Source organism: Cornus florida, unplaced genomic scaffold (genome assembly GCF_030987335.1).
Source record: "Cornus florida cultivar Cherokee Brave unplaced genomic scaffold, ASM3098733v1 CherokeeBrave_3.0.0_Hap2_Chr05, whole genome shotgun sequence".
NCBI lineage: Eukaryota > Viridiplantae > Streptophyta > Magnoliopsida > Cornales > Cornaceae > Cornus > Cornus florida.
This window is the reverse complement of record NW_026775575.1, coordinates 65,837,751-65,853,246: the sequence shown is the minus strand read 5'-3', so window position 1 is coordinate 65,853,246 and position 15,496 is coordinate 65,837,751. Positions and strand designations below refer to the sequence as shown.

General features: G+C 37.3%; 1 pseudogene; it reads left to right on the top strand.

Moving 5' to 3' along the window:
* The first annotated feature begins 10,332 nt into the window (after positions 1–10,332).
* On the top strand, positions 10,333–10,431 carry LOC132310734 (small nucleolar RNA R71; annotated as a pseudogene).
* The last annotated feature ends 5,065 nt before the right edge of the window (positions 10,432–15,496 follow it).

The following is a 15,496-nucleotide window of genomic DNA, read 5'->3' as shown; positions in this document are numbered from 1 at the left end:
ACAATCCCCTACCACGTGTTAGTGAATGTGAGTATTGTTGCATAACTATTTTCAGCACATTACTTAACATTCGTTTTTTTTTTTTTTCCCCTAAATGATAGGAGTGTATTGAATATAAACAAAACCTTTGTCATATAAAATAAACAGGGGAGGGGTGAAATGGTCTAATTAAAAACTTTTTTCTTTGAAAACAAAACCAATCAATCACAACTCAAGCACATAACACAAAATTACAAAGGAAACCCTCTCAATAGGGAAAAACCTTGGTTCTTGGCCTCAGCCAAAAAAGCATCCACTAGCTGCAAGTATCTTGTTACACACTCAGATGTCTCACTCTCTGCATACACCCTTGTACAAGAATAGACACTAGTTTTCACAACCAATACTCACACACTAGCTCACTAATGTGCACAGATGTACTCCCCCTGTCCAAAGCAACCCTGCTTGGACTTACAAGCTCTCAGTAGCTAAATCACCAATAGAGTAAGATATCAATACATATAGAACATACTACTTCAGCTGTAACAACAATAACAGAATGCAATACACAGCCTCAAGTAGAACAATGTACAACCTTAGTTTTCACTTTTTTGCAATTAAAGGATAGAATTGTTAAAACACAATGCAGCTTCAGTTGATGCTCAAGCTAGGTTCCCATAGCCTTGTCTCAATTTAACATACTTGCACAAATACGTATTTGACAGTGAATAGCAACTTCCGTCAACCATTCAGCTTAAATACACTTTAATCCCTCTTCAAAGGGTAAATCTGTCAACTTACAGAGTATCTTCTGTAAGAACCCTTTTCAATGTCATCACACCTTTATAATCTCAGTATACAGTTGGTAAAATGATGAACACATTAATCACAGTGGTGCGTCGCCGCACAACAAACTTAAGAGCGTGCAATAAGGCGAGGGCCAAGTGTTACATTTATAAAAGCCACTACTAGCTTCACTAAAAATATAATTAGGGTGAGTAGGGATTGTCCTAAGGGATTGGAGTCAAATTTGGTTATGGAATCACTATTAGGGTTAGTAGGTCGAGTGATCAAACAAATAGTTGGTTGGTTGATTAAACTAGAGAACAAATTAAACTAAATAATTGAATGCAACAAAGAGTAAGTAAGAGAGAGAGATCTTGGGGTTTAGAGGTCACCACCAAACAATACTTTTCTACACCCTTAACAAGTAACTAACGAGGGAAATGTGTGTTGCAATAGTGATGTGTGTGTGTGTGTTTGGTTGATTCAACTAGCAAGAGTGACCAATTAAGTATACATTGTTTAATCAACATGTGAAAAGTATAATATATCTAACAATTAAGCATATATTGTCTAAATAACAAGTGAAAAACACAATATATCTAGCAAGTCATTAATCCTTTCATTAAGCTCACAAGCCAAATACACCACAAGGTTAGAGACATATGCTACTTGCATTTAAAAGTATGGAACATCAAACAACAAGCATGGATTGCCCTCCCATCTAACAACTATGCTACCACTACAATACAATTAAGCTAATGACATGAAATTAAACTAATTAAGCTAAGGGAGAGGCACAATCCATCAAGAAATGAGCATGGACCATCTAGAAATTACAATAGCATTCCTTTAAGCACAATGTTTTGACAATCTCTAGATTTAAGGCATTAATACACATAGACATGCATCAATAACACAACAAATAGAGACAAACACATGAACATTTATTCTAGCATATATAGACATATGGATAGAATGAAATGATCAATTGGAAGCATTAAACCACATAAATCATTGAACAAACAAGATCTATATATATAAAAGTGCCAAAACATGTATTACAACATTAATCCCTCAATAATACACAAAATCAAGATGTAGAAAGCATGCTTGGGGCTAACTCTAGCCCCAAGAGGATGTCTAGCCACTTATGGTAGTGCTTCTCTAACCCTCAAGGGCTAACTCCATGGTAGAGATTTGCTCCTTGGTTGATGAAGAGTCTCCAATGGTGTCTCTAGCCTCCTCCTCCTCTAAGCTTGCTCTCTAAGAGTTCTTACAAGGTATGAGATGATATGATGTGGTATGAGGTGATATCATGTAAAAAGTAAGCGTTATCCTTATATAGGTAGGTCAAATGACACACAAAATCAGCTGGGGTCGTGCACAAAATATTCCCCAATGATTGGATAAAGGGTAACTTTTTGTGAGCTGGAGATTTAACTTTTTTGCACTGGAGGAAGTTCGATCGATCGAACCTTGGACTTGGATCGATCGAACATAGTTGAGATTTATCGAACTTAGGTTGGATTGATCTTCAATGGCGGCGCTTTTTAGATAAAGACAAATCTGAGATATTTTGAAGATATTTTTCGGAAAAGAACAAAAGTGGTTGGTAGGGTGGTACAACTAGATAAGATCAATTATTTGGATAAGGACAAGGCAGTTCGATCGATCGAAGAATGATGTTGGATCGATCGAACTTTTGAGATCTCTGAAAATTTCATCATGGCTCTGATCCATCTTAAAGTGCTGAGATCGATCATGTTGGATCGATCAAACTTTGATCTGAGATCGATCGAAGATGTTGATTTCCACCTTTTTCTTCCTTTTGCTTCCACTTGGCTCATTTCTTTGATTCATCTCAGAATTGCTTCATTTTTGCTCTTGTTTGGCTGAGTTAGCTTATTTTCGGGATAAGTGCTTGAAAATGAAAATAATATGAAATCAATCTAAAATGGTAAAGTAAGATAGATAAAGGTACTAGAATGCCTAAGCTTAAGGGGTTTAAATACACACTTTTCAGCGTTCATCACACCCCCAAACTTAAATATTGCTAGTCCCTAGTAATGAACTGGAAAGTAAAGGAATGAAATGAACAACTATACAACTATGAACTAGAAAGCAATAAATGGATAACGCCACTTTCGTAGGGAACACGATTGCACTTAGTATATGCAACAAGTCTTTTAAAACCCCTAGGTTACCCCTAGTGGACGAGTGAAGTCTCGTAAGGGTTTCTAGAAATGATACCCACAAACATTAAGCTCATTCTCACAAAAGAGGTACCAATATTGCAAACAAGTATCGGGAGAAAACTACCTCAAGTATGTAATTTTTCAATCCTTTCCAAGCAATCTCCCAAAATTTCAACATCAAGCAAACAAGTATGGTCCTCCACACATCATGAGAATGATCATGCAAATCAAAACAACTCTAGAATCTTTTTTGAGTGGACCGGCATCAAATATGTTGCTATCTTACCCAACTAAAGAAATGATCACATCCTTACCCTCAAACTAGCACAAAAATCTAGTACCGATCATCAAGACAAAAAGCGGCCCTTTTATTAAATCTTTATTGTTCTAGGTGCACTTATTCTTTTCACTCAATTTTTTTTTTTTTTAGGATCAAAGATGGAAACATAGTGCAATGTGTTGATCTCTTAAGCTTTCTAGCGATTCATGAGGTCGAGTGTTAGGTCAATGACTCCCAAACCAGACGGCTTTAGGGCATTAGGTGTTCAAACATCCCTACGAACTTACAAGCTCAAATCAACTAGTTTACAAATCAAAACAACCTCCATCTAATCATTTCCAACTTTTCACCATTTGGGAGAAGTCCTCACTTTTTTATTGCTTTTGTAACTTCTTTTTTTTTCTTTTTTTTTTTTTCTTTTTTTTTTTTTTTTAATCAAGTTCAATTATTAACCTAGAGTTTGGGCCCTCCACCTTTCGGCGCGAGAAGTTCAGTGCTTGATGAAGCTAGAATCCCTGCTACTTAGTGAAAAGGGGTTGTTATCCACTTATATCAAGAATGAAAACTTTCAATGCACTACTAGCTTAATTAGGATATAACCAATTCAATAATCAACAAAGCATGTACCCCACAAATGAATGCTAGTGTGCGCTTGTACTAGTGTAGAATACTAGAGTGAATCTCAAAACAATCATAAAATCAAGATGATGTGGACCACAAGTGCAAGCAAGATATCAATCTTTCAAAAAATTTACTCTTAAATGGCATCCATAAGGCATAGAAGGAGTATTGGACTCTCAAGTCAAGCAATTTTTAAATTTTAAGCAATATACTCCTCAAAAGATCAAAATCATAGCTAGATATGGACCAATCATAGAAAATCTCTCAAATACACAAGTCATGCTCAAAATTTTGAATTTAAAAGCAAACACTGTAACATACACCGTTACCCCCAAACTTAAACGGTATAATGTCCTCAATGTGCAAAGAGAACAAAAGGATAGAGTATACCGGAGCAATTAAGGCAAAGAATGGCTGGGACTGAAGTATCCAAAGTGGGTGGCATGGCCCCCTCAAACTTGGGATTAACTATGGTCCTGAAATTCGGCACTCGGATAAACTCATCAGATAACAAAAAGGGATAATCAGTGCATAATGGACATGTAAGTGTAAATGAAATAAAACAGTGAGAGAGGTATAAGGGTGGTCCTGAAAATTGTGTAGCATTCTCTCTCACTGTAGTTACTGTGATGCACCTGATGGAGTCAAACAGACAGATATAAGAATATAACACATGACATCCATAACAAAAACATATATAAAGAAAATAAAGTACTGGATACATCAAAAGATGAAAGCCGACAGACCGGCTGCAAATAATATACAGTGACAAAAATGAAGTATAGAGCACAGATGTGTAGTTTAAAAAGATAGAAGAACTGGAAGTCTCATGTGGATGAGGCAGGACGGGTAGGGCGATCTCCGCGGATATCGCGAGATAAGTCTCGGAGTGCAGCCAAGACATTCGTGCGGATTGTAGCAAAATTAGCTCGGTGGGCTACAGTATCGGCTCGAATGGCAGCAGTATTAGCTCTGATAGCAACCACTACATCCTCAAGAGCCTGAAGACGCTCTCCAAAGCCGGGGGTCTGACTAGGAGCCTCAGGTATGGATGAATCAGAAGAAAGATCCTGAGTCTACTCCTCCTCATGTACTAGTGACCTGGTTGGAGAGTGCTGCTTTGCGTTATCTGCTGGTTACTCTAAATCAATATCTATATACTTGGCAACTGGACCTACTGGTACATCGTCCGCTGCAGGGTCTGTTGCTACTGCCTCAGCTACTGCCTCTACTGCTGCCTCTGCCTCCTCAGCCTCAAGCTCCTCTGTAGCCACTACTGCATAGTCCTGCAGTCTAGTGGTGATAGCATTATAGCTCTTGTCCTAGTCCTTCTTTAAGAAGTGACAGGAACCTCTCTCAGGGTGCTCCCGAGGATGGAAAGGCTAGCACTGATCAATAAGTATCTGAGTGATGAGGTGGCCAAAAGGGAGAGACTTAGCCCTTTCGGGCTTTTCCTTGCTGATATACTCGTCGAAGAGTTTCCTTATCACGCTCCAGATGAGCGCGGGGATAGATACCCAGTGGCCTGTATAAAATGCGTAGAGGGCTGTCAGATAGTCTCCTCGCCGCTGAATCTTGTGCCTGGCTATGTATATGTTCTGAAAAAGAACGGAATCAAAGAACCATAGGTCATTTGGAAGAAAGGTGCAGGTGGCGAAAGTCTCGCCATCGGCATGGTGACCTGTCAGAAATACTGCCATGTCGGCATAAGAAGGCCTGTATAGCCTCGGATATAGCTCTTGTAGCTCCGGAGGGCATTGGTGTGGACAATGGCATGAGCGGGCTAGCGAGTCCACAGTAATAGTGATCTGATGGCCATCTATAGTAGTGAACAGCTCTGCCGTGGTACGCGGGGACGGTTAGAGGTTCTGGGAGAACATCCGTACCAACCGCGGGTAGACTGCTCTATAACTGGGGTAAGAATAGCTGCAAGGCCCCTCTGGATAATATCATGGTAAGTTGATCGGGTCAGCATTGATCTGGAGAAGAAATCTGTGTCGAACACCGACTCATGGTCTACTACCATATGCGCATATCTAGGCATGGGCCTATCACGCTCTTGAGTTGGTGGAGTTGGCTGGTGTGGTGGAGATGGTAATGGTGAATGCTCAGCTCCAGTATGTGATGGAGATAGGGACAGTGTAAACGCAGGTTGAGCCGCAGAAGTGGATGGAATATGATCATCCTTAGCCTCATGAGTAGGTGACTGAGGTGGAGTAGGCTGTAAAGGCTCCTCCTATGCATGAGAGGGCTCTGCTGGCTCCTCTATCCTCGGTCTGATATGTCTCTGAGGTCCGTGTTGCCTCTTGGCAATAGTCTTGTGCTTAGTCATAGCCTGAAAAATAATTTAAAAACTTACAAGGGGAGTCAGTGCTAAAATAAAGAATTGAAGGCACGAAATAGAAACATGCATGTCAAATAAGATAGACAAAATATATAAATGACATGAATCTATGTAAGTGACAGGATATAAAACATGCTAAACAATGTAAGTACGAAATGCATCTAATATGGAATATCACAGGCATTGGGCATATATGAGGTAGCATGAACAAAATAAATGATGAATGAAGTGTGTGTATGAGATCTGTGAAGTTTGATCGATCATAAAAAGGTTTGAGATCAATCTTAAAACTTCAATCAATCTGAAATATGAGTTCGATCGATCTTAAGAGATCGATCTGAGATATAAGTTCGATCGATCGAACTATGCGAAGGTGAGAACTGAAAGGTCACAGATTTGTGACTTTGGAAGCACGGGGGCCATACGAACAATGTCGTAGGCCCGTCAACACAACAATTCAATCAATTCTAGCCACTTTACAAAGCCCATACTCCCATAATCAATTCAAAACTCAAAAATATACAACTATACATACATATCTATATGCATATATACACAACATGCTTCAAGCTCATCAATAAAGGATATCATCAACAAAATATCATGGATTCAACATTTAAAACATGTATTGAACAAGTGGAGGCTTGAAATCATGAGATGTGGTTCGGATCTTTGCCCTAGTCGCGAGAGAAAATGAGAGGAAAATGGAGATGAAAATCCGAGAGGAGAGAGAGAAAATCAAAGTTTGGATCTCGCTGAAGAAGATGATGAAGATGGATGAGTGCAGTGGTGATGGGAATGAGGGACAAGGGTTTGGAGGGTTGGATCGATCTAATGAATCGATCTTGAGACCCTCCAGGTCTATTTTTAAAAACATTTCCCGATTAGTTCGATAAATCGAACTGAGATTTCAGATCGATCGAACTTTGATGATCTCTCTTCAAAGTGTTTTTAGAATTTTTGAAATTTTTGAAAAATTAAAAACTAAAATTAAAAATTAAAAATTAAAATTGAAAATTAGGAAATATTTTTGAGTTTTTGAAAAATAAAATAAAATAAAAATAAAAATATTTTTAGATTTTTTAAAAAATAGAATAAAATAAAATAAAGAAAATAAAATATTTTTTTGGATTTTTGAAATAAATAAAGTAAAAATCATTTTTTTTTTTTGGAAAATAAAATAAAATAAAGTAAAATAAAATAAAATAAATATTTTTGGATTTTTGAAAATTAAAAAGTCAAAAAAAGTCAAACAAAGGTCAAAATAGAGAAGTGAAGAACTGAGATTGATCTGAACAAAATGTTTGATCGATCAGATAGAGAGCAAAAATATGCAGGTTTTTGGTTCAAAAATTTGGTTAAGTATTGGAACTTGCAGATCGATCGAACTTTGAAGTTGGATCGATTGAAGAACTTTAGATCGATCTTGAAATGTTTTCGATCAATGAGATAGAGAGCTGAAATATGCAAGTTGATGCAGGCTCAAAATTTTTTAAGTGTTGGATCTCAAGATCGATCGAACTTTGAAGTTGGATCGATCTAAGGTCTTCTGATCGATCTGAGAATTAGTTCGGACGATGGGATAGAGAGGTGATTTGAATGCAAGTGGATGCAGGTCGAAAATTTTTCTAAGTGTTGGATGCAGGTAGAAGTTCGATCGATCGAACTCTCATTTGAGATCGATCGAACTTATGCAGAATGCTCAATCACAACATAAAAATTCATGCAATCCTAATCACAGTTCCTAGCAATGCATATGAACCCAAAGCCAATATCTAGACTTCGCAAGAAATGAAATTTAAGATAGAAATGAGGGAGGAATAGGGTTTTGACACCCTACGAAATGTTTTCGCTAGTCTTTAACGTCTCTAGCAAAACATTGGGCTCTTTTAGCCCGGATCAAAGATCTTGTAATGCATCTCCTCCTTGTTGGGGTGATAGATGCTTTGAACTCCATCCAACAAATGGTTCTTTGAAGAACTTGTTGGATTAAGCTTAAAAGAAATTTTTGATCACTTGTCAATGCAATCATAACCTTTGGGCTTCCATGCCCTTTCAAAGCAAGAATTTGAAACAAGACTTTGAGAATGCAAGGTTGAAGATGATCCCTTTGAAGTTTTGGTCTTACACAAAAGCTCACTTCCTTGACATTGAAGATCATGACATTTATCTACAATATTAACCTCTCTTTCATATTTGTCAAATGAATTGGGTGTGGGATTAAAGATATTCAACTTCACCTTCATGTGGCCGAATGAGATCGTCATTATCCCCGTCCTACAATTGATGTTGGCATTAGCGGTTGTTAGAAAAGGACGGCCAAGGATAACGGGAATTTGGCTTTTAGGATTGGGGACCGGTTCTGTGTCAATGACAACGAAATCAATAGGGAAGAAGAATTTGTCAATCTTAATTAATATATCCTCAATTATACCCCTAGGCTTTTTAATTGATCGGTCGGCAAGTTGTAAAACTACCGACGTCGGTTTCAATTCACCTAGGCCCAATTTGACATAAACCGAGTATGGAAGAAGGTTAACACTTGCTCCTAAGTTAAGAAGCACCCGATTAATGATATGATCACCAATGATGCGTGAAGTAGTAGGTGAACCGGGGTCCTTAAACTTTGGTAAAGTGTTATGTTGCAAAATTGAGCTTACTTGCTCGGTCAAAACCACTTTTCTTGGTGCTTGGCTCTTGTTCTTCCGCTTTTGGGTGCACAAGTCTTTCACGAATTTAGCATAAGTTGGAATTTGCTTGATTGCATCCAATAGTGAAAGATTGAATTTCACTTGCCTAAATATTTCCATGATTTCATTGGTTTTTGCCTTTTGCTTATCTTTTGAAATGGATCCTTTTAAGGCATCCGGAAATGGAACTTTTGGCTCAAAACTCTTTTCAAAATTTTTCTTTAAAGTCTCTTCAACACAAGAATTTTTCAAATCATTTTGTTTCAAATCATTTTTCAACAAAACCTTTTCAAATTCATTTTTTGGCAAATCTTTCTTCAAATCATTTTCAAAATCACTCTTCAAATCACATTTTGAAGTTTTTTCATTCACAAGATCATGTATATGCAATGAAGGAGGAATGGGATGTGAAACGGGACGGGTGACAACTTGAGGTTGCACCGGTTCACTCTCTTCATTGGACATTTCAACTTTATTGTCTACAATCCTACCACTCCGCAAGGTAGTCACCGCATTAACATGTTCAATGGTGTGGCCTTCCGATGAGGAATGGGTTTCCACAACACATTAATGTGTTGCTTAGGTGGGGCATTCATAGGCATCTTTCCCATCTCTCTTGCATTAAGAGTGCTTGCTATTTTCTCTACTTGGGTCTCTAACTTCGCAATAGATTGAGAGTGGGAATGAAACAATTATGTGTTAGCCTCAAAAGTGCCCAAAGCATTTAAAACTTTTTCTTCAAAGGTGGGACTTCTAGCATTTCCTTGGGAATAAGATTGGTTGGGAAAATGAGAGTTAGCAAATTGATTTCCTTGTGATTGATAAGGTCTATAACCTTGGGATCCTTGGTTTTGAAGTGGAGGTGGAATGTACTTCCCTTAAAAACCGCATTGGGAAGGGGTTGAGCCCTTTCCTTGGTTTTTCCAAGAGAAATTCGGATGATTTCTCCAACTTGGATTATAATGAGTACTATAAGGATTGTTCCCTTGGTTCACGAAAGCTGCATTGACTTGTTTATTAGGTTCTTTTTGCACTTGTCCGTGAGGACAATGAGAAGTAGAATGAAGAACACTAGAACAAGTCATACATGTTTCATTTGATGCACGATGAGAATGGTTAGGGAAGGAAGATACTTGGTTCGCCGAGTTTTGGTTAATCAAAAATTGATCAAACCTTTGAGATAAAGACTTCATTTCGGCGGCTATTTTATTTGAATGGTCGACTTGATATAAGCCAACACTCTTCCTGCCTTGTGAATTTCTACCATTCTTGGATGATAATGTTCTATGCAAAGAATTTTCACTCATGCTCTCATAAAGACGCCACACGTCATCCTCATGCCTATTAATGTATGAGCCACCCATGGAAGCATCAACCATGCCTTTGTAATTGTCCGATAAGCTCTCAAAGAAATATTGAACTAATTGCCATTTGGGCATGTCATAATGTGGACACTTCCTAAATAATTCATTAAAGCGTTCCCATGCCTCATGAAACGTTTCTCCATCCCTATGTGAAAATTCTCGAATTGAGGTTCTCATGGCATTGGTCTTAGAAACCGGATAGTACTTCTTCAAGAACTCTTGTTGCATTTCTGCCCAAGAAGTGATTGAAAAAGGCCTAAGATTGTTAAACCAATACTTTGCCTTGTCTTTTAAGGTGAATGGAAAAAGTTTGAGTCTTAAGACCTCTTCCGGCATGTCGGTATATTTTACGGTGGAACATACTTCTAGAAACTCAACCAAATGCTTGTAAGGTTCTTCACTTGGAAATCCATGATAGTTAGGAAGCATTTGAATGGTTTGTGGCTTAATTTCATAGTGATGTGCTCTAAATGGTGGCAGTTGAATGCATGTGGGTGCATTGTATTCATTAGGCACATAGTGATCTCTTAAAGCAAGTGGAGGATTAGCAATTTGAGGTGCAATGTGGGCACCTTGATTTTGATTTCCTTGAATGATGGGAGGTTGTAGAGCATACATTGGCATTGGCATTCCAAATGGAACTTAGCCTTGTTGTTGTTGTGGTTGGTGAATGAATGGCCTAGGCATGTCTAATGGTGCTTGAATGTTCTTATGATGCACATTTGGATGAAGGATACCTTGTTGGTCTATGTGACTAAGGTCCTCTACATGCTCTTCATTATGGCCTTCCATTGATGTAATGGATTGGGTAGAACTAGAACTTCCTCTTCCTCTAGTATTTCTAACTACGGATTCAAGATGCAAATCAAGAGGGACAATAATTGGTCTTAGTGATCTATGACCATGCATGCACAATGTGAAAACACATAAACACAATGAATGAACAAACACTTCAACTTCACAACAATTTCAATGAAACTTCCTCCACAAACACTTAACCTATACTCTTATGCTTTAACAACAATGATGCAAAGAATAATTAAAAATTCCTCCACGCGGGCTCACGATTTATCTAAAAAATTAAAAAACAAGCCCCCACGCGGGCCAACGATTTAACTAAGGGATTGAGTAAGAAAAAGCTCACAAAGGTCCTATAGCACTTCAACTCCAAATTTATAGCTTAGCTTAGCAATTTTTTTAAAATTTTTAGAATTTTTTCTTGCCTGCTTAGCTCCTTTGCTTGGTGGCTCCTTTGTTTGCCTCCTAGCTCAATGCTCCTTGTAAAAAATGAACAAACACAATAAGTAATCAAAAGAAAGATAAAAAAAAGTAAAGACACGATCAAAAGAGTACTAATTCCTAATTGATTCCACAAATACAACGTTGCCTATTCCTAGGCAACGGCGCCAAAAAAACTATGGTGTGTCGCCGCACCACAAGCTTAAGAGTGTGCATTAAGGCGAGGGCCAAGTTTTACATTTATAAAAGCCACTACTACCTTCACTAAAAATATAGTTAGGGTGAGTAAGGATCGTCCCAAGGAATTGGAGTCGAATTTGGTTGTGGAATCACTATTAGGGTTAGTAGGTCGAGTGATCAAACAAATGGTTGGTTGGTTGATTAAACTAGAGAACAAATTAAACTAAATAATTGAACGCAACAAAGAGTAAGTAAGAGAGAGAGATCTTGGGGTTTAGAGGTCACCACCAAACAATACTTTTCTACACCCTTAACAAGTGACTAACGAGGGAAATGTGTGTTGCAATAGTGATGTGTGTGTGTGTGTTTGGTTGATTCAACTAGCAAGAGTGACCAATTAAGTATACATTGTCTAATCAACATGTGAAAAGCATAATATATCTAACAATTAAGCATATATTGTCTAAATAGCATGTGAAAAGTACAATATATCTAGCATGTCATTAATCCTTTCATTAAGCTCACAAGCCAAATACACTACAAGGTTAGAGACATATGCTACTTGCATTCAAAAGGATGGAACATTAAATAACAAGCATGGATTGTCCTCCCATCTAACAACTATGCTACCACTACACTACAATTAAGCTAATGACATGAAATTAAACTAATTAAGCTAAGGGAGAGGCACAATCCATCAAGAAATGAGCATGGACCATTTAGAAAATTACAATAGCATTCCTTTAAGCACAATGTTTTGACAATCTCTAGATCTAAGGCATTAATACACATAGACATGCATCAATAACACAAGAAATAGAGACAAACACATGAACATCTATTCTAGCATACATAGACATATGGATAGAATGAAATGATCAATTGGAAGCATTAAACCACATAAATCATTGAACAAATAAGATCTATATATATAAAAGTGCCAAAACATGTATTACAACACTAATCCCTCAATAATACACAAAATCAAGATGTAGAAAGCATGCTTGGGGCTAACTCTAGCCCCAAGAGGATGTCTAGCCACTCATGGTAGTGCTTCTCTAACCCTCAAGGGCTAACTCCATGGTAGAGATTTGCTCCTTGGTTGATGAAGAGTCTCCAATGGTGTCTCTAGCCTCCACCTCCTCTAAGCTTTCTCTCCAAGAGTTCTTACAAGGTATGAGATGATATGATGTGGTATGAGGTGATATCATGTAAAAAGTAATCCTTATCCTTATATAGATAGGTCAAATGACACACAAAATGAGCTGGGGTCGTGCACAAAATATTCCCCAATGATTGGATAAAGGACAACTTTTTGTGAGCTGGAGATTTAACTTTTTCGCACTGGAGGAAGTTCGATCGATCGAACCTTGGACTTGGACCGATTGAACATGGCTGAGATCTATCGAACTTAGGCTGGATCGATTTTCAATGGCGGCGTTTTTTGGATAAAGACAAATCTGAGATATTTTGAAGATATTTTTGGGAAAAGGATAAAAGTGGTTGGTAGGGTGGTATAACTAAATAAGATCAATCATTTGGATACGGACAAGGTAGTTCGATCGATTGAAGAATGATGTTGGATCGATCGAACTTTTGAGATCTCTAAAAATGTCATCATGGCTCTGATCCATCTTGAAGTGCTGAGATCGATCATGTTGGATCGATCAAACTTTGATCTGAGATCGATCGAAGATGTTGATTTCCACCTTTTTCTTCCTTTTGCTTCCACTTGGCTCCTTTCTTTGATTCATCCTAGAATTACTTCATTTCTACTCTTATTTGGCTGAGTTAGCTTATTTTCGGGATAAGTGCCTGAAAATGAAAATAATATGAAATCAATCTAAAATGGTAAAGTAAGATAGATAAAGGTACTAGAATGCCTAAGCTTAAGAGGTTTAAATACGCACTTTTTAGCACTCATCACACAGCAAGATAAAACACTTTCAGCCTCAAAATAGATTGTTTTTTGCAGAAACACTTCAGCTGGCAGCAATAGCTTTACACAGATAATGTACCACCTTTATTCATCTTAAACTTGTGTAATCTCAGCTGCCAAACAATACCCTACACTTGCTTAACATATATGATTGATGAACCAAGCAAGTTAAAACACTTCAATGTATATTTCAACAGATCTCATCTCACAAGAAGCAAGATTAGGCTTAAATCAATAGTAACATTGCTTAAAGGGTAGAACTGGAATTTTGACTTTTGTCAAGACTTGTCCAGGTTCTCACAGTCTTATATAAGCATTCTACTTATGTTCAAATGAAGATAACAATGATAGCAGCATGATATCTTATATTCAGTTCTCAGTTCACAACAATGAGGTTGAAACCCTAGGTAATTGAGGTTTACAAGGCCAACACAAAGACTTGTCCATTTTCTAAATTTAATCCAACTTTAACAGCTTCAAATCATCAAGTTATACATGCTCAGATGGTTACCACAACTTTCATAGCAGGTTAAATCATTATATATCAGTACAGCAGGAATTTTACTTCAAAATATTCAAACAACACGCTCAGATGTATCAAATTCTGTATATGTGTGTCTTTAAGGTAATACCTGAGTTCAGCAGATGTAAATAAGTGTATTCAACTTGATTCAACCTTATTCCAACTCGTTCAACCTCTAGAGCAACATTTGATACCTCAGTCCAACAGTTTGAATAGCAGCTGAATTACACCAGCAGCACTTAATTCTTTGCAGGTCTTGAAGAGATATTGCACACACAGTTAATTTTTGAGATTTAAACTGACTTTACATGGTTAAATCACTGCCTAGAATTAATCATTTAGGTCCTCTTCACATTTCACTCAAGAACAACCTCTAACACATATGAAAATCTATTCTTAGGGCTTAAGTCTTGCAACAGCTATAACCTTCCATTTATACTCAAAACCTTTACTGATATAGGCCTAAAATGGATGGATAGATATGAGCTAAGGTCCTCCAATCCGTGAGGGAAGCAAATCTGACATTGTAGAGGTGATAGTACCTTTATACCCTTGCCAACACACCTTCTTTTGGCCTGCAGCTAACATCATTGATATTCCACCAATATATATATATATATATATATATATATATATATATATATATATATATATATATATGTAAATACATTAGCTGTAATGTAACATACACACACTGTGTAGCTATCAATACACTCTCTCATAAGGACCACATTATACGTGTCCAAACCTGGTAGCCTCTCACAGAATTACAAACAAAATGTCCCTATAATTGCCTTTTGACAGACCAGTAACAAACACCTTACTGTATCATTTTTAGACCATGTGATTGATCTATTACATTATAAAAATGAGCTCAAACCAGCAATGTAGCTCTACAAAAAATAATGTAATATTGATATTAGGATGTGTGTAAAGAAAAAAATACCCTTCGTAGTGGCTGTAGACAAAATGAGTGTGCTGTCACAGAATTCACATTCACTAAACTGAATATAGCTGCTGTGACTTATTTGTAAGTTCTGTGAGCTATTTGCTTGGATCAATTAATTAGAAATTCATTGAGTGAGCCTCCACCCTATGCTAACATGTTCGTTATGGTTACAAGTTATTATCTGGTGAAATGTTTTACAACATTTATTTTCTAGGGCTGTGAAATTCCAATTGAATTTCTCAATGAAGAAAATTATGTGACACCACTAGAACGTGTTATGCATCAGATAAGGTTTTTGCAACCTGGGGAAGCAAGTACTCCATTAACTAACCAGGCAAGTTTTGCTGTTAAGATGGAACCAACATATAAATTACAGTTTACAAAGTCGCATATTTATTTAATTGATT